The sequence below is a fragment of the Triticum aestivum genome, chromosome 3A, assembly GCF_018294505.1.
Source record: "Triticum aestivum cultivar Chinese Spring chromosome 3A, IWGSC CS RefSeq v2.1, whole genome shotgun sequence".
Classification (NCBI taxonomy): Eukaryota; Viridiplantae; Streptophyta; class Magnoliopsida; order Poales; family Poaceae; genus Triticum; species Triticum aestivum.
In genome coordinates this window covers 697,653,917-697,666,088 of record NC_057800.1, presented here as the reverse complement: position 1 = coordinate 697,666,088, position 12,172 = coordinate 697,653,917, and the positions used below count along the sequence as shown (strand labels likewise).

Sequence of the window (12,172 nt, the reverse complement as noted above, 5' to 3'; positions counted from 1 at the left end):
CCAAGTTACTCCCTCCGTTCGGAATTAACCGTTCAAGAAATGAATGTATCTAGATGTATTTTAGTTGTAGATACATCCATTTTTGTGACAAGTAATTTCGAACGGAGGGAGTACATTGGAAGAGTACGTAAGTGTCCCAAGGAGACAAACCCTTCTCTTGGAATGCACAGAGACACATAGCACACATAGCTTCATTTGGCATCCAGCCATTATTCAACACAAATCATCATGAATAAAATCTCTGGCCCAGCACACATGTTTTACTTGGTGCATTTGAAAGCAAATCCTCGTCTCAACCTATGTCAATACCTGAAAGTAGGCTGGAGACAGTTGCACCAGCCCTTTTTTGTGTCCTCTTCACGGCCTGAGGTTGCGGATGCAGCAGCAGCGGCGGCGTGAAGTCATACCTGAATCTTCTTTATAAAATTAGAACCGGAGGGCATTGTCTCTCTCACACCACCAGGGGCAGCTCCATCTCTTCCTACAAATGGGTTAACAAATGTACCGAATCCGCCGTGGTTAATTGTGCAAGCAAGTAACCAGGGATGGGGCACATATCTCGTCCTCAAACCGCAAGTAACCAGGGGATGGTTGAGTGTTAAGGTTTCATTCCATTCGTAGTATAAGTTATGTTATGTTCTGTTTTCAGAAAAAGTGGGAGTATCGGTTCCACAGAAATCTACTCATCAGATGATATCCATGTGCGCCTGCTGAATTCCGCTGTTTCTTTGTTGGGATCTTATCTCAGTGGCTGAAACCTGTGCTCTTGGACAGAGATCTTTGAAAAGAAATCATGGCATTATTATTCAATTGAAAACAGAGATCATGCTTACAGTTTACAGTACCACAATTCTATATTTTCAGCTGAGTTTGAAATACCTTTTCTTCCAGGTGTGGATGTTTGCCTTGCCCATTCGGCAATGCCATTCCTCTCTCCTAAGTTTCACTGACATGTAGATGTATATATTTTCCTTGTAGTAGTTCTTCATCTCTTGAAAAATGTCCAGTGCAGATAGATTTTCAGTTAGCATGGCAAAAGGGCAAATCTCTAGCAATCTATGAGTGCTATTTTCTAGTACAAGGTTACAAACAACTTGAGAAAAGCAAAGAATGACTTACGAAAATCCTCAATTTGAGGTGAGATAGTAAATGCAAATGCAACATGAGAGTTGTTGTTACTGAAGAAGGACTACAGGAAATGCTACAAGATCAACGGAAATTAAAAAAGGCGTTCTTTTTATCACTACAGAAGAATCAAATAACAAAACTGAGAATATATATATATATATATATATATATATATATATATATATATATATATATATATATATATATACTCTGTATAGAAACATTGCACACAGTCACTTAATTCTCCGATCAGTAACTCTCTATTTGAATCTCTCATATTATAGTCTCACTAATCTATACATAAGAAAAGTAATGTTGGTTTCAAACCATGAAAATTTATGTATAGATAAAAAGGGGCAGGGGATACGTTAAACACTCAGGGCCTCTTTGATTCACAGGATTGTCAAAATGAAGGAATAGGAAAAATGCAGGAATAGGGTGACATGTCCCATAGTATCCTACAAGATTTGAAAGAATGTTTGATAGCATAGGAAAAACAAAGGAATTCTACAAAGAGGTTTAAGTGGATGGAAATTTTCCTCCAAAATGTAGTACAAATGGATCATATGGAAAAATTCCTAAGGATGCCAATCCTACGAATCAAACGAGCATCACAGGAAAAATTCCTAAGGGTTTAAATCCTCCAAAAATCCTATGCAATTCCTTTGAATCAAAGGAGCCCTCATTCATGTAATAAAATCATAGGAATCTACTCACATCCTTGGTGTTCAAATGAACATACTGTGGAGAGCAACCAGGAACTACCCGTACCTTACTGTTCGGGGCATCCAAAATTCATAAGATGCTGATGTGAGCTTCTGCTAAAAAAAGGAATCCAGCTTAATAGAGTATGATAATTTTCTCAATAGCAGACTGACAAATCAATGGTAGCGTTAATCACACCATTACTTCATTCATTTTAGGAATACTGAAAACACCACACCGTATTGATTCCTTGGAGTTGTTGCCTGTACAACTTTGTAGGCTCCCATTAAATGGTCCCTGTTTGCCATCAAGACATCTTAAAGAAAACATGTCATGAAGTTGTAAGATACTAAGATGGACAAGTAATTTCCGAATGAAGATTTGAACACACACCTGCACTGCATCCATGTCATGCATCTCTATACACAAAAAGAATTGTCATATGCAAGAGATGCAGAATTGCTTCGTAGTACTGGCATCACATCACAGTTTTCCAACCTGTTCACATAAACTCAGAAGTTTATTTTAATTTTAACAACTCAATTATTATAATAAATAAAAGGTGCACCTTAAGACAAGTTACTTGCAATAGAACATTATCAATGAGACATAAAGTGCAAGAATGTAATTACACTGAAATGCTTCAGACGTCGCTCCATATTTTTCATCCTTTGTCGTCTTATCAATAACTGAAGTTTCTTAGGCAAAGTATGTGAAGCTCAGATTCACATGCTCAAAACCAATCTCTCAAATATGGAAACAAAATGGTGCATGGAACCAAGAATGCATACACTTTTGTGTTCTGAGGATTTTATCAGGATAGTATACACACTTAAAACAGAAATACTTATGTTATTCCGTGGCATTATCTCTCAGTTCATCAATTTCAAAGGAGAAAAATAACCAACTGTCAGATATGATATGTGATTTTGTTAGCAGACATGAAGTAATTGATCCACATGTACTCTTTGTTGTAGAAGAAAGCGAGTCAGGAAGCACGTGATACTTGCATCACATGTGAAGAAGGAAGCACATATGAGGGATGAAATACTTCCACTTCTTGGCACAGGACGGTGGTCGTTTGCAGCAGATTTCGACTAAGTACTCGGCGATCTTCCCTATGGTGAGTGCGACAGCAACATCTGCAAGTTGATGAGGAGATAGGGGCGATGGAGGGCAGAACGGCCAGCAGGGAGGAGATCGGTGCGGATCTCAAACTGGCACGGAGCAGAGGGCTCCGCGCCGCAGGCTCATTCGCCGGCGGCTGCCCTGCATGCACCCACTTCGTGCTTAGGGAGTAGACCAGTGTGACCGGAGAGCCGAGGGATGCAGGCGCCGCAGCGCCACTGGATCGATCGATCGCGGCCTCGTTCGCTAGCGGCCGCCCTGCATGCGCCCGCCTCGTGCTGAGGGAGGAGATCGGCATGGCCGGAGAGGCGAGGGGGAGCGGGCACCGCCGCGCCGTGGGAGACTTGTGCGGCCCGAGAGGCTAGCACTAATTTTGGGGTTAGATTAGACGGAGGTTAGCGCTAATTTCGTTTTGGCGTGAGATTTGATGGATGTTAGCGCTAATTTCGGCAACGTGGGTGCAGTGAACCTATCGTTCGCTTCTGGCAGAGTTTTCGTCCGCACTAAGAAATTGCTAAACGTAGCTTTGGCCGAGAGTTAGTTTTATTTTTACGGTTAGATCTAATTAAGTGATCCTAATCATGGGGCTGTTATTGATTCGTGTTGTTATGTGTAGCTTAGGCTGGGTACACTTGGCGAGGGGAAAACGGGCTATATATAGCAGCGGGTATGTTGGATCGTAATCTCTACTCCTAATGTCTAAGTACGTAAGTCGTTCGTTCGTTTCGTTCGTTCACCCTTCCATCGATCTCCTCCCACCAGGCGATATCTCCCCCCATCGATTTTTTTCCTCCCTCCGAAAACCAAGACCGGTTTTAATTCATGCATCACGAGAACCAAACCAACCCTTCCATCCCCTTCCATATAAAACACCAATCCTTCCATCCTTCCCTTCCATATAAGACGCTAATCAAATCATCATCATCGTCATTCGTAGGTCGTTTCCTTCGTTCGTTAGCTCCTCACCTCGATAGATCCCACCGATTTTGTTTATCCCAATCGATTCCTTTCGCTCCCCACCTTCCGGTTTTACGTGACTTGCCTAAATCTATCGATTCCTTCCCCTCCTCACCGATTTTTTCTGCCGAGAAACAAAATCAGCATACAATCCCTCGTATTCCTGTAAGGTAAGTTTCTCCAGAAAAATCAGGACAAGATACGATTTGATTACGTGATGCACTAGGTAAAAAGAGCGCTGCCTCCGACCAGACTACACTGCCCCTCATCAGTACCTAGCAACCCTAATCTCAACCCATGCTTCTAGCCAGTCCCGATTTCCATCCTATCATTTTGTTGCGGCTTTCTCATGGTACTTTCGTTGATGGTGGGCGCGCAACAAGACCTCGTCTCCGGTGGCCAGACGGACTCCTCGTCTACGGCGGCGGCAAGACAAAACCTCGTCGCCTGTGGCCGGACGGACTCTTTATCTGTGGCGGTCGCGCGACGGAACCTTGTCGTCGGCAGCCGCGTGGCCACTCGGCAAAGATGCATCGATCGAGCTGCTCGATCTGTGGCGCTGCACTACCTCACGTCATCGAACTGCCGTCCAGTACGGTTATTCTGGTGTCGGCTCACGTGATATGTCCGTCGAGGACTCTTCCGATCATGATGATTGTGAGATGAATACCAAGACGTGATATGCCCATGTTGCAGGCCTTCCGATCACTAGCTCACGTCGTGCATAGTCCTAATGTCTAAGTACGTAAGTCGTTCGTTCGTTTCGTTCGTTCACCCTTCCATCGATCTCCTCCCACCAGGCGATATCTCCCCCCATCGATTTTTTTCCTCCCTTCGAAAACCAAGACCGGTTTTAATTCATGCATCACGAGAACCAAACCAACCCTTCCATCCCCTTCCATATAAAACACCAATCCTTCCATCCTTCCCTTCCATATACGACGCTAATCAAATCATCATCATCGTCATCGTAGGTCGTTTCCTTCGTTCGTTAGCTCCTCACCTCGATAGATCCCACCGATTTTGTTTATCCCAATCGATTCCTTTCGCTCCCCACCTTCCGGTTTTACGTGACTTGCCTAAATCTATCGATTCCTTCCCCTCCTCACCAATTTTTTCTGCCGAGAAACAAAATCAGCATACAATCCCTCGTATTCCTGTAAGGTAAGTTTCTCCAGAAAAATCAGGACAAGATACGATTTGATTACGTGATGCACTAGGTAAAAAGAGCGCTGCCTCCGACCAGACTACACTGCCCCTCATCAGTACCTAGCAACCCTAATCTCAACCCATGCTTCTAGCCAGTCCCGATTTCCATCCTATCATTTTGTTGCGGCTTTCTCATGGTACTTTCGTTGATGGTGGGCGCAAAACAAGACCTCGTCTCTGGTGGCCAGACGGACTCCTCGTCTACGGCGGCGGCAAGACAAAACCTCATCGCCTGTGGCCGGACGGACTCTTTATCTGTGGCGGTCGCGCGACGGAACCTTGTCGTCGGCAGCCGCGCGGCCACTCGGCAAAGATGCATCGATCGAGCTGCTCGATCTGTGGCGCTGCACTACCTCACGTCATCGAACTGCCGTCCAGTACAGTTATTCCGGTGTCGGCTCACGTGATATGTCCGTCGAGGACTCTTCCGATCATGATGATTGTGAGATGAATACCAAGACGTGATATGCCCATGTTGCAGGCCTTCCGATCACTAGCTCACGTCGTGCATAGTCCGGTGGTAGGTGGATTGATCGACTCCAGACTCCGATATGCTAGGTGTTCGTTTTAGACTTTTGCAATGCCAATGTCTGACGATAGTATTAGTTCTACAACACAGGCAATTGGAGTTAGCACTTAGCAATGAGCTCATGTGTGTTAGCCAATATTACTAGATGCATCTTGACTGCCCCCGCCGATGAGGTCTTTGAGGAGTCCACCCCGCCGGCCGCCAGGGACAAGGTCTCGCCCATGAGGTTTTTCGGTGCAGCCACCATCTACGAGCAGGACGACAAGCCATCTTATATGTATATTATGCCTCTTGGATATAGTTTTTTGTGTCCTAAATTTGTTGAACCACCCAGTATTTTATGCCTCTTGGAGAATCCTGTCTCAACCTTTGAGTTTGCAGGTTTTATTGCAATCAAGAAAATTGACTTATGGTCACAAGCATGAAGAGTTTAACCTGTTAATAAACTCATATATATGTTTGTATGAATTTTCGAAACATTCATTTTCTTAAAACACACAGGGTTTTTGATGACTGAGAAAGAGTCAGTTATGTCAACTCCATGAGCTATTACCACTGAAAAGAATCATGCTATAGAGTGGCATGTTTTCAGAAATGATGTAAAAGACAGAGCTTAACTGATTATTGGGTTTGAACTTTAGATATTTTTTGAGGCACGCATAAATATAATATGACATTGATGGTAGAAGTTATGTGAATATGATTTTTTATAAGAAGTTTGATTCTAATGATTTTGCAGGAGCTTGATTGGTGATAATTGTTTTAATGGAAATTATGTGCTAATTATTGCTTGCGATGATGCATATTGCTATGATGGCTAATCAGAGTGATCTTTCATATTGCAACCTGGCAAAAATATAGCTCTGGGATATTGTATGATAAAAAACAGTGAGCTTAACTAAAGAATTTTGCAACTGAAAAAAAATTAGAAGTCATGAGAAGGTTGAGATGTCATTCAGTTGCATCACGTGGTGAGATCGAAGGAGATTTTTGCGAGTGTTATTTTTTATATCACACGAATTGGTGGGTAAATGAAATATATATGTCAACACTGGTTCTATGATCCCTTTTTATGATTCTCTTTCGTTTCTTTTATTAAAGATTTTATTATTATTATGTGTACATATTTTAATAGGATGTCAAACATCCGAGAGTTTATCTATATTGTGTATTGCACCAGATCTCCAAGAAATTGTGACATGTGTGCACAACAAAGATGCTTCAATTTCATCATATGCAATATGTTATACCTATTATTGATCCTTCCTTGACAATTTTTTGGAGGTATAATATAGTTTCCTATTACTGATTTGACGGTGCGGAGCAGTGGCAGCGGTAACATCTGTTGGCCGATTTGGAGGGGAGCAGAATAACGGTGAGCAGCATAGTGTGGACTGGTTCAATGTTAGACAATAGAATCGCCCCAACATTGGCCAAACCGACTGGTTTGAGATCCTTCCATGCTTCCCTAACTATCTTGAAAAGAAGTCCTAGAGGTTTAGAAGAACACTAGAGATTTTATTTTTCAGGTTTTCAATGCTAATACACGTTTCTAAGTTATATAGTGCAAGCAGTTGAGTTGGCTTGAACTTTCATATACAGTACAACTGAAGGTCCTTCTCGAGCGTGTGCATCTTGATGTAACATCATGTAGTTTGTGATGCTGAATCAGTGTTTAGTAGGACCAACTTAGTGCATATGTATTTTGTGTGTACTGACGTGATGCAAATATATTCATGTGTAACGCCAGACAAGGTACAAAGGTACAAAGGTTTCTTTTATTAAATATTTTATTATTATTATGTGTACATATTTTAATAGGATGTCAAACATCCTAGAGTTTATCTATATTGTGTATTGCACCAGATCACCAAGAAATTGTGACATGTGTGCAGAACAAAGATGCTTCAATTTCATCATATGCAATATGTTATACCTATTATTGATCCTTCCTTGACAATCTTTTGGAGGTATAATATAGTTTCCTATTACTGATTTGACGGTGCGGAGCAGTGGCAGCGGTAACATCTGTTGGCCGATTTGCAGGGGAGCAGAATAATGGTGAGCAGCATAGTGTGGACTGGTTCAATGTTAGACAATAGAATCGCCCCAACATTGGCCAGACCGACTGGTTTGAGATCCTTCCATGCCTCCCTAACTATCTTGAAAAAAAGTCCTAGAGGTTTAGAAGAACACTAGAGATTTTATTTTTCAGGTTTTCAATGCTAATACACGTTTCTAAGTTATATAGTGCAAGCAGTTGAGTTGGCTTGAACTTTCATATAGGAGTACAACTGAAGGTCCTTCTCGAGCGTGTGCATCTTGATGTAACATCATGTAGTTTGTGATGCTGAATCAGTGTTTAGTAGGACCAACTTAGTGCATATGTATTTTGTGTGTACTGACGTGATGCAAATATATTCATGTGTAACGCCGGACAAGGTACAAAGGTAATGTAGATTCAGTGTAATGATTTGATTTTCAAAAAATATTGTGTGTCCTTAGAAAATTTGATGTTCACAAAGTTTGTAATGACAAGTAATGTATGTAAGTGTACTTTATCATACGAATGTTGGTTACCATATGATATTTTCCCCATTATCAATTACTCGAGGATGCGACTGAGTACAATACATGATGGTGACTTGGTCAAAATCCCTTACATCTTTTTCTGTCATCAACGACCAAAAATATTACAATTACAGTTATCTCCTTAAAATTCAAAATGGGTGTGTTGGTGGGACAGGGATCCCTACTGCAGCGGCCCTCATGTCAGTGGCCCAACTACATCTTGCAATACATCAGGGGAGATGCTTCCATGGTGGTGGTGGTGGGGGGGGGGGGATTCTGAGCCTGGTGTGGCATTGATAGATTGAGAGCCGAAGATGGAAGAAGAAGAAAAGTAACGATTTAACGATAAAAAGTTGACAATGCTATTGACGTGCATACAATACTAAACATATATGGTTAACCACAATTGTTGTCAAACTATTAGAATATATTATCTATGCCCCCTTTACAATGCACGGGCAATTTCCTCATTAGGGTGAGGCTTAGGGGGTGGGCATAGCTGGCAGGAGCGACTCTAAAACTTAATCGGTGGTGATGCATGGGGTGTGGGGTATCCGCCGGGGTGAGGCTTAGATGGATGTGTGGGCCGACATCCAGCATGGTGGAGGAGGTCGAGGGGAGGGTGGGGTGGCGCTATCCACCGACCCAGGGGGTGCGTGTGGGGGTGGAGGCAGGAGTTTAGGCCTGGGTAGACCATGGTTGAGGAGGAGGAACCGTCGCGAAACAAGAGGAAGAATGTGTGACGGTGCATGGGGTACCGGGGGGCGGGGGGGGGGGGGGTCGGAGTTGTTCATCGGGCTGAGGCTTAGATGGATGGGTGGGGCGGCAGCCAGCATGGTCCTGGAGGAGGTCGAGGGGAGGGTGGGGCGGCAATATCCACCGGCCGTGGGGGTGGGGGGTGGGGGTGGAGGCAGGAGTTTAGGTCTGGGACTCTGGGTAGGGCATGGTTGAGGAGGAACGTCATGGAACAAGAGAAGAAGGTGCGGGAGGAAGAAGATGAACAGATGACTGCGTACTCCTAACCGTTGGATATTGATTTGATAGACAAAGATAAAAGTGACAGGTGCGAAGAGATTTTCAGGTATCTGACATATAGATGCTCCGGCTGATTTATTTTCAATCATTTGCCCGTAGCAACGCACGTGCATTTAACTAGTATCTCATAACCGCAGACTATGCATATATATTCCGTGACAGAGGAAGATGACCTAGCTACATCCGCCGCCGTCACAACGCCTGCTTTGCATCTAGGACGGATCGAGAGCTCTCAACCGGCGACCGTGGCCAAGGCCGCAGAGGCAGGAGCGATGCCTTCCCTCCGTGCCCTCCCGGAGGAGATCGCGATATGGGAGATCCTCGTCCGCCTGCCCCCCAAAGCCCTCCTCCGCTGCCGCATCGTCTGTCGCGCCTGGCGCCGCATCACCTCCACCCGCGACTTCCTCCTCGCCCACCATGCCCGCCAGCCCGCCCTCCTCCTCCTCGACGACTGCACCAACTATGCAAAAGGCATCTCCGACTCACTAAACATCATCTGCTTCGACCATCGGGCAGGGGTGGCCACTCCCGACCAGCTCCAGCCCGTCGCCCGACTTACTGCCCAAACCTCCTTTCATCTAGATGCCGCCTTGATGAGGGTCGGCTGCAGAGGCGACAATATCTCCTACTATCATCCGGTTGCCTCCTGCGATGGCCTCCTCATCCTCTGCGTCGAGGGCAGCGGCTTCTTCATCTGCAATCCGGCAACTCGCCAGTATGCTTGCCTCCCGCTCCCTTTGGGTCATGCGTGGTGGCTCCTGGGAATGTACCCTCACCCTTCTACTGACGAGTACAGACTATTGCTCTACTCATACAAGCGTATCACAGACGATGAGCGTCAAGATGCGTGCCACGTCTTGGCATTGGGCTCCGGCCATCCACCGAGGCATATCGGGTTGCCAGATGCGGTTACGCTGGGATTAGACGACCCTCATGTGCTATTCCGTGGTAGCCTGCATTGGTGCACATCTGATTATGACGGAGAATGCAAAACGATTGGGGTGTTCGACACCAGATCTGAATTGTTCCGGGAGATGCGTACTCCCATTGTTGCTTCCTGCGTTGACCTGTTTGAAATGGACGACATGTTTGGCGTGGCCATCCTTGATTGTGAGAAAATCATTGATATACGGGTGTTGCAAGACTATGAAAGGGAGATATGGGCCTTAAATCGCCGGATTGAATTGCCCTTTGTGGAGATCAGGGTGCAGTGCGATAAGTATGACACATACATTCGGTCGCCGTTTTATGTGTCTGTCACGCCAGGGGATGGTGAGTTGCTTGTGTTGGTCAAATTTGCCGATTGGCTACTTGTGGTTGGCACGGATGGCAAGTTGGTCGCCACTTTACATCGCAAAGGACTAGATAGTACCTATTTTCAGCTTAAACAATCTCTTGTTTCGCATACCTTCTTTCATACACAAGAGAATTATGTTGTGAATGCTCCACCTTTTATCTGAAGTTTGTTGTATCCTCAAGAGCTGCAATATGTATGAATTGGATCCACTATAAGCTACCAGCTTGTTTGCTGATGCATATTAATCACGAAGCTATGACTGTTATATAGTTGCATGAAATCTATGCTTGTGTTGATATCCTTCCATGCTGAAGAAAGCGACTAATGTGCATCTGATTTTAAGATTATCAAAAGTCATTTCGATTTCTTTTTTCCTGGACTGAAGAATAAGTATATTGCTCTTTTATCTATTTGTCTTTTTATTAGTACTTGCTACTTAATTAGCAATCCAAGCGTGTTGTTTCCTCATTCTAAGCTTGTTCTAGCTTACTAATAAATGTGTGGCAGTTTATCCTCCTAATTTGTTTTCTGGTGAGTTTTACCTGATGTTTAGAGGTGGCTGTTGCTAGCTAGTTCACTTGAGCTAGCTGAAGCTGTTGTCAGCTAGTTTCACTTGAGCTAGCTAGAGACTCTTGTTTGCTTGAGCTAAGCTTCCTTGCCACAAGTTGTAGTTTCAGCTATTTCTGTTCCAGTTGCTGCTCCTCTTTTTTACTTGACTCTCTTTCAATGTTTGGTTTACACTAGTGATTGCTACCAGAAAAATCTTCATCACTAGCAATTCTTCATATAGTAGGGAATATCTTATACGTATTGCAGTCAAATCTTAGAAAATCCAGTGCAGCCCGGCTGGATATCTGGCAATACAGTAGCTTCTTTTGTTGAAATGAACAGAGGCTCTTAAGGTCAAACTTACATGACTGAAACACCTGCATTCTCGAACTGTGAGTCTATTAAGATACAATTTGCACTACACAGCTTAGTATCTATTAATCAATTTGGTAGCCTAGTGTGTTTTGCATTAGCCTTTTCTGTTGTGTTCCTTCCGAAGGTTCCAGAAGCAATAGATGGCGCTGGCACGGCTTATGAGCACTGATATTGCATTCCATGTCAGTTCCACCAGACTCAAGGAGAGGGGCTGCAGTTAACAGGAAGGTTCAGAACAGGCTCACCGGTCCAGTCAAACAGAGCACGAGTACAGATAGTGCAGCAGAAGGTGCGCCGGTGATTCAGGCCTGATCACAGCAGGCCTTAAGTTATGATAAGGGCCAGCGCGATGCAGCTGATGAAGGTGTGCGAGGCTACAAGTTGTCCGATTGGAGGAGCATGACTGTCGCGCTTTCATCATGTTTCGATGCGGAGGAAAAAGATAGCTTTGGGGTTTAGCCTTGTCGTAGGATCGCTGCTTATGTGCTCGATCTAGTGTTGTTTCCTGATACTTGTGTTAGATGATGTAAGCGTGTGAGTTCTTTTGAACTTTGTGTGCTGTCCAGGTTTTTGCCCCACAACATTCGTTTCGACAGCGGGCGAATGCAGTGGGTTTCCTGGCAGTGTCTGAACTCGCTCTATCTCTTTCTCTCCTCCTGACAATGTTTCTGGAACTGGTTGTATTTCCG

General features: G+C 44.3%; 1 long non-coding RNA gene across 1 annotated transcript; it reads right to left on the bottom strand.

The window, feature by feature from the left end:
* LOC123059217 (uncharacterized) lies at nucleotides 1–3,332 on the bottom strand. Its single transcript, XR_006427390.1, has 4 exons — nucleotides 2,466–3,332; nucleotides 2,227–2,331; nucleotides 1,900–2,149; nucleotides 1–991 (listed from the first exon to the last, which is right to left on the bottom strand). It is a non-coding gene; the product is annotated as an uncharacterized lncRNA (long non-coding RNA).
* Nucleotides 3,333–12,172: the final 8,840 nt, after the last annotated feature.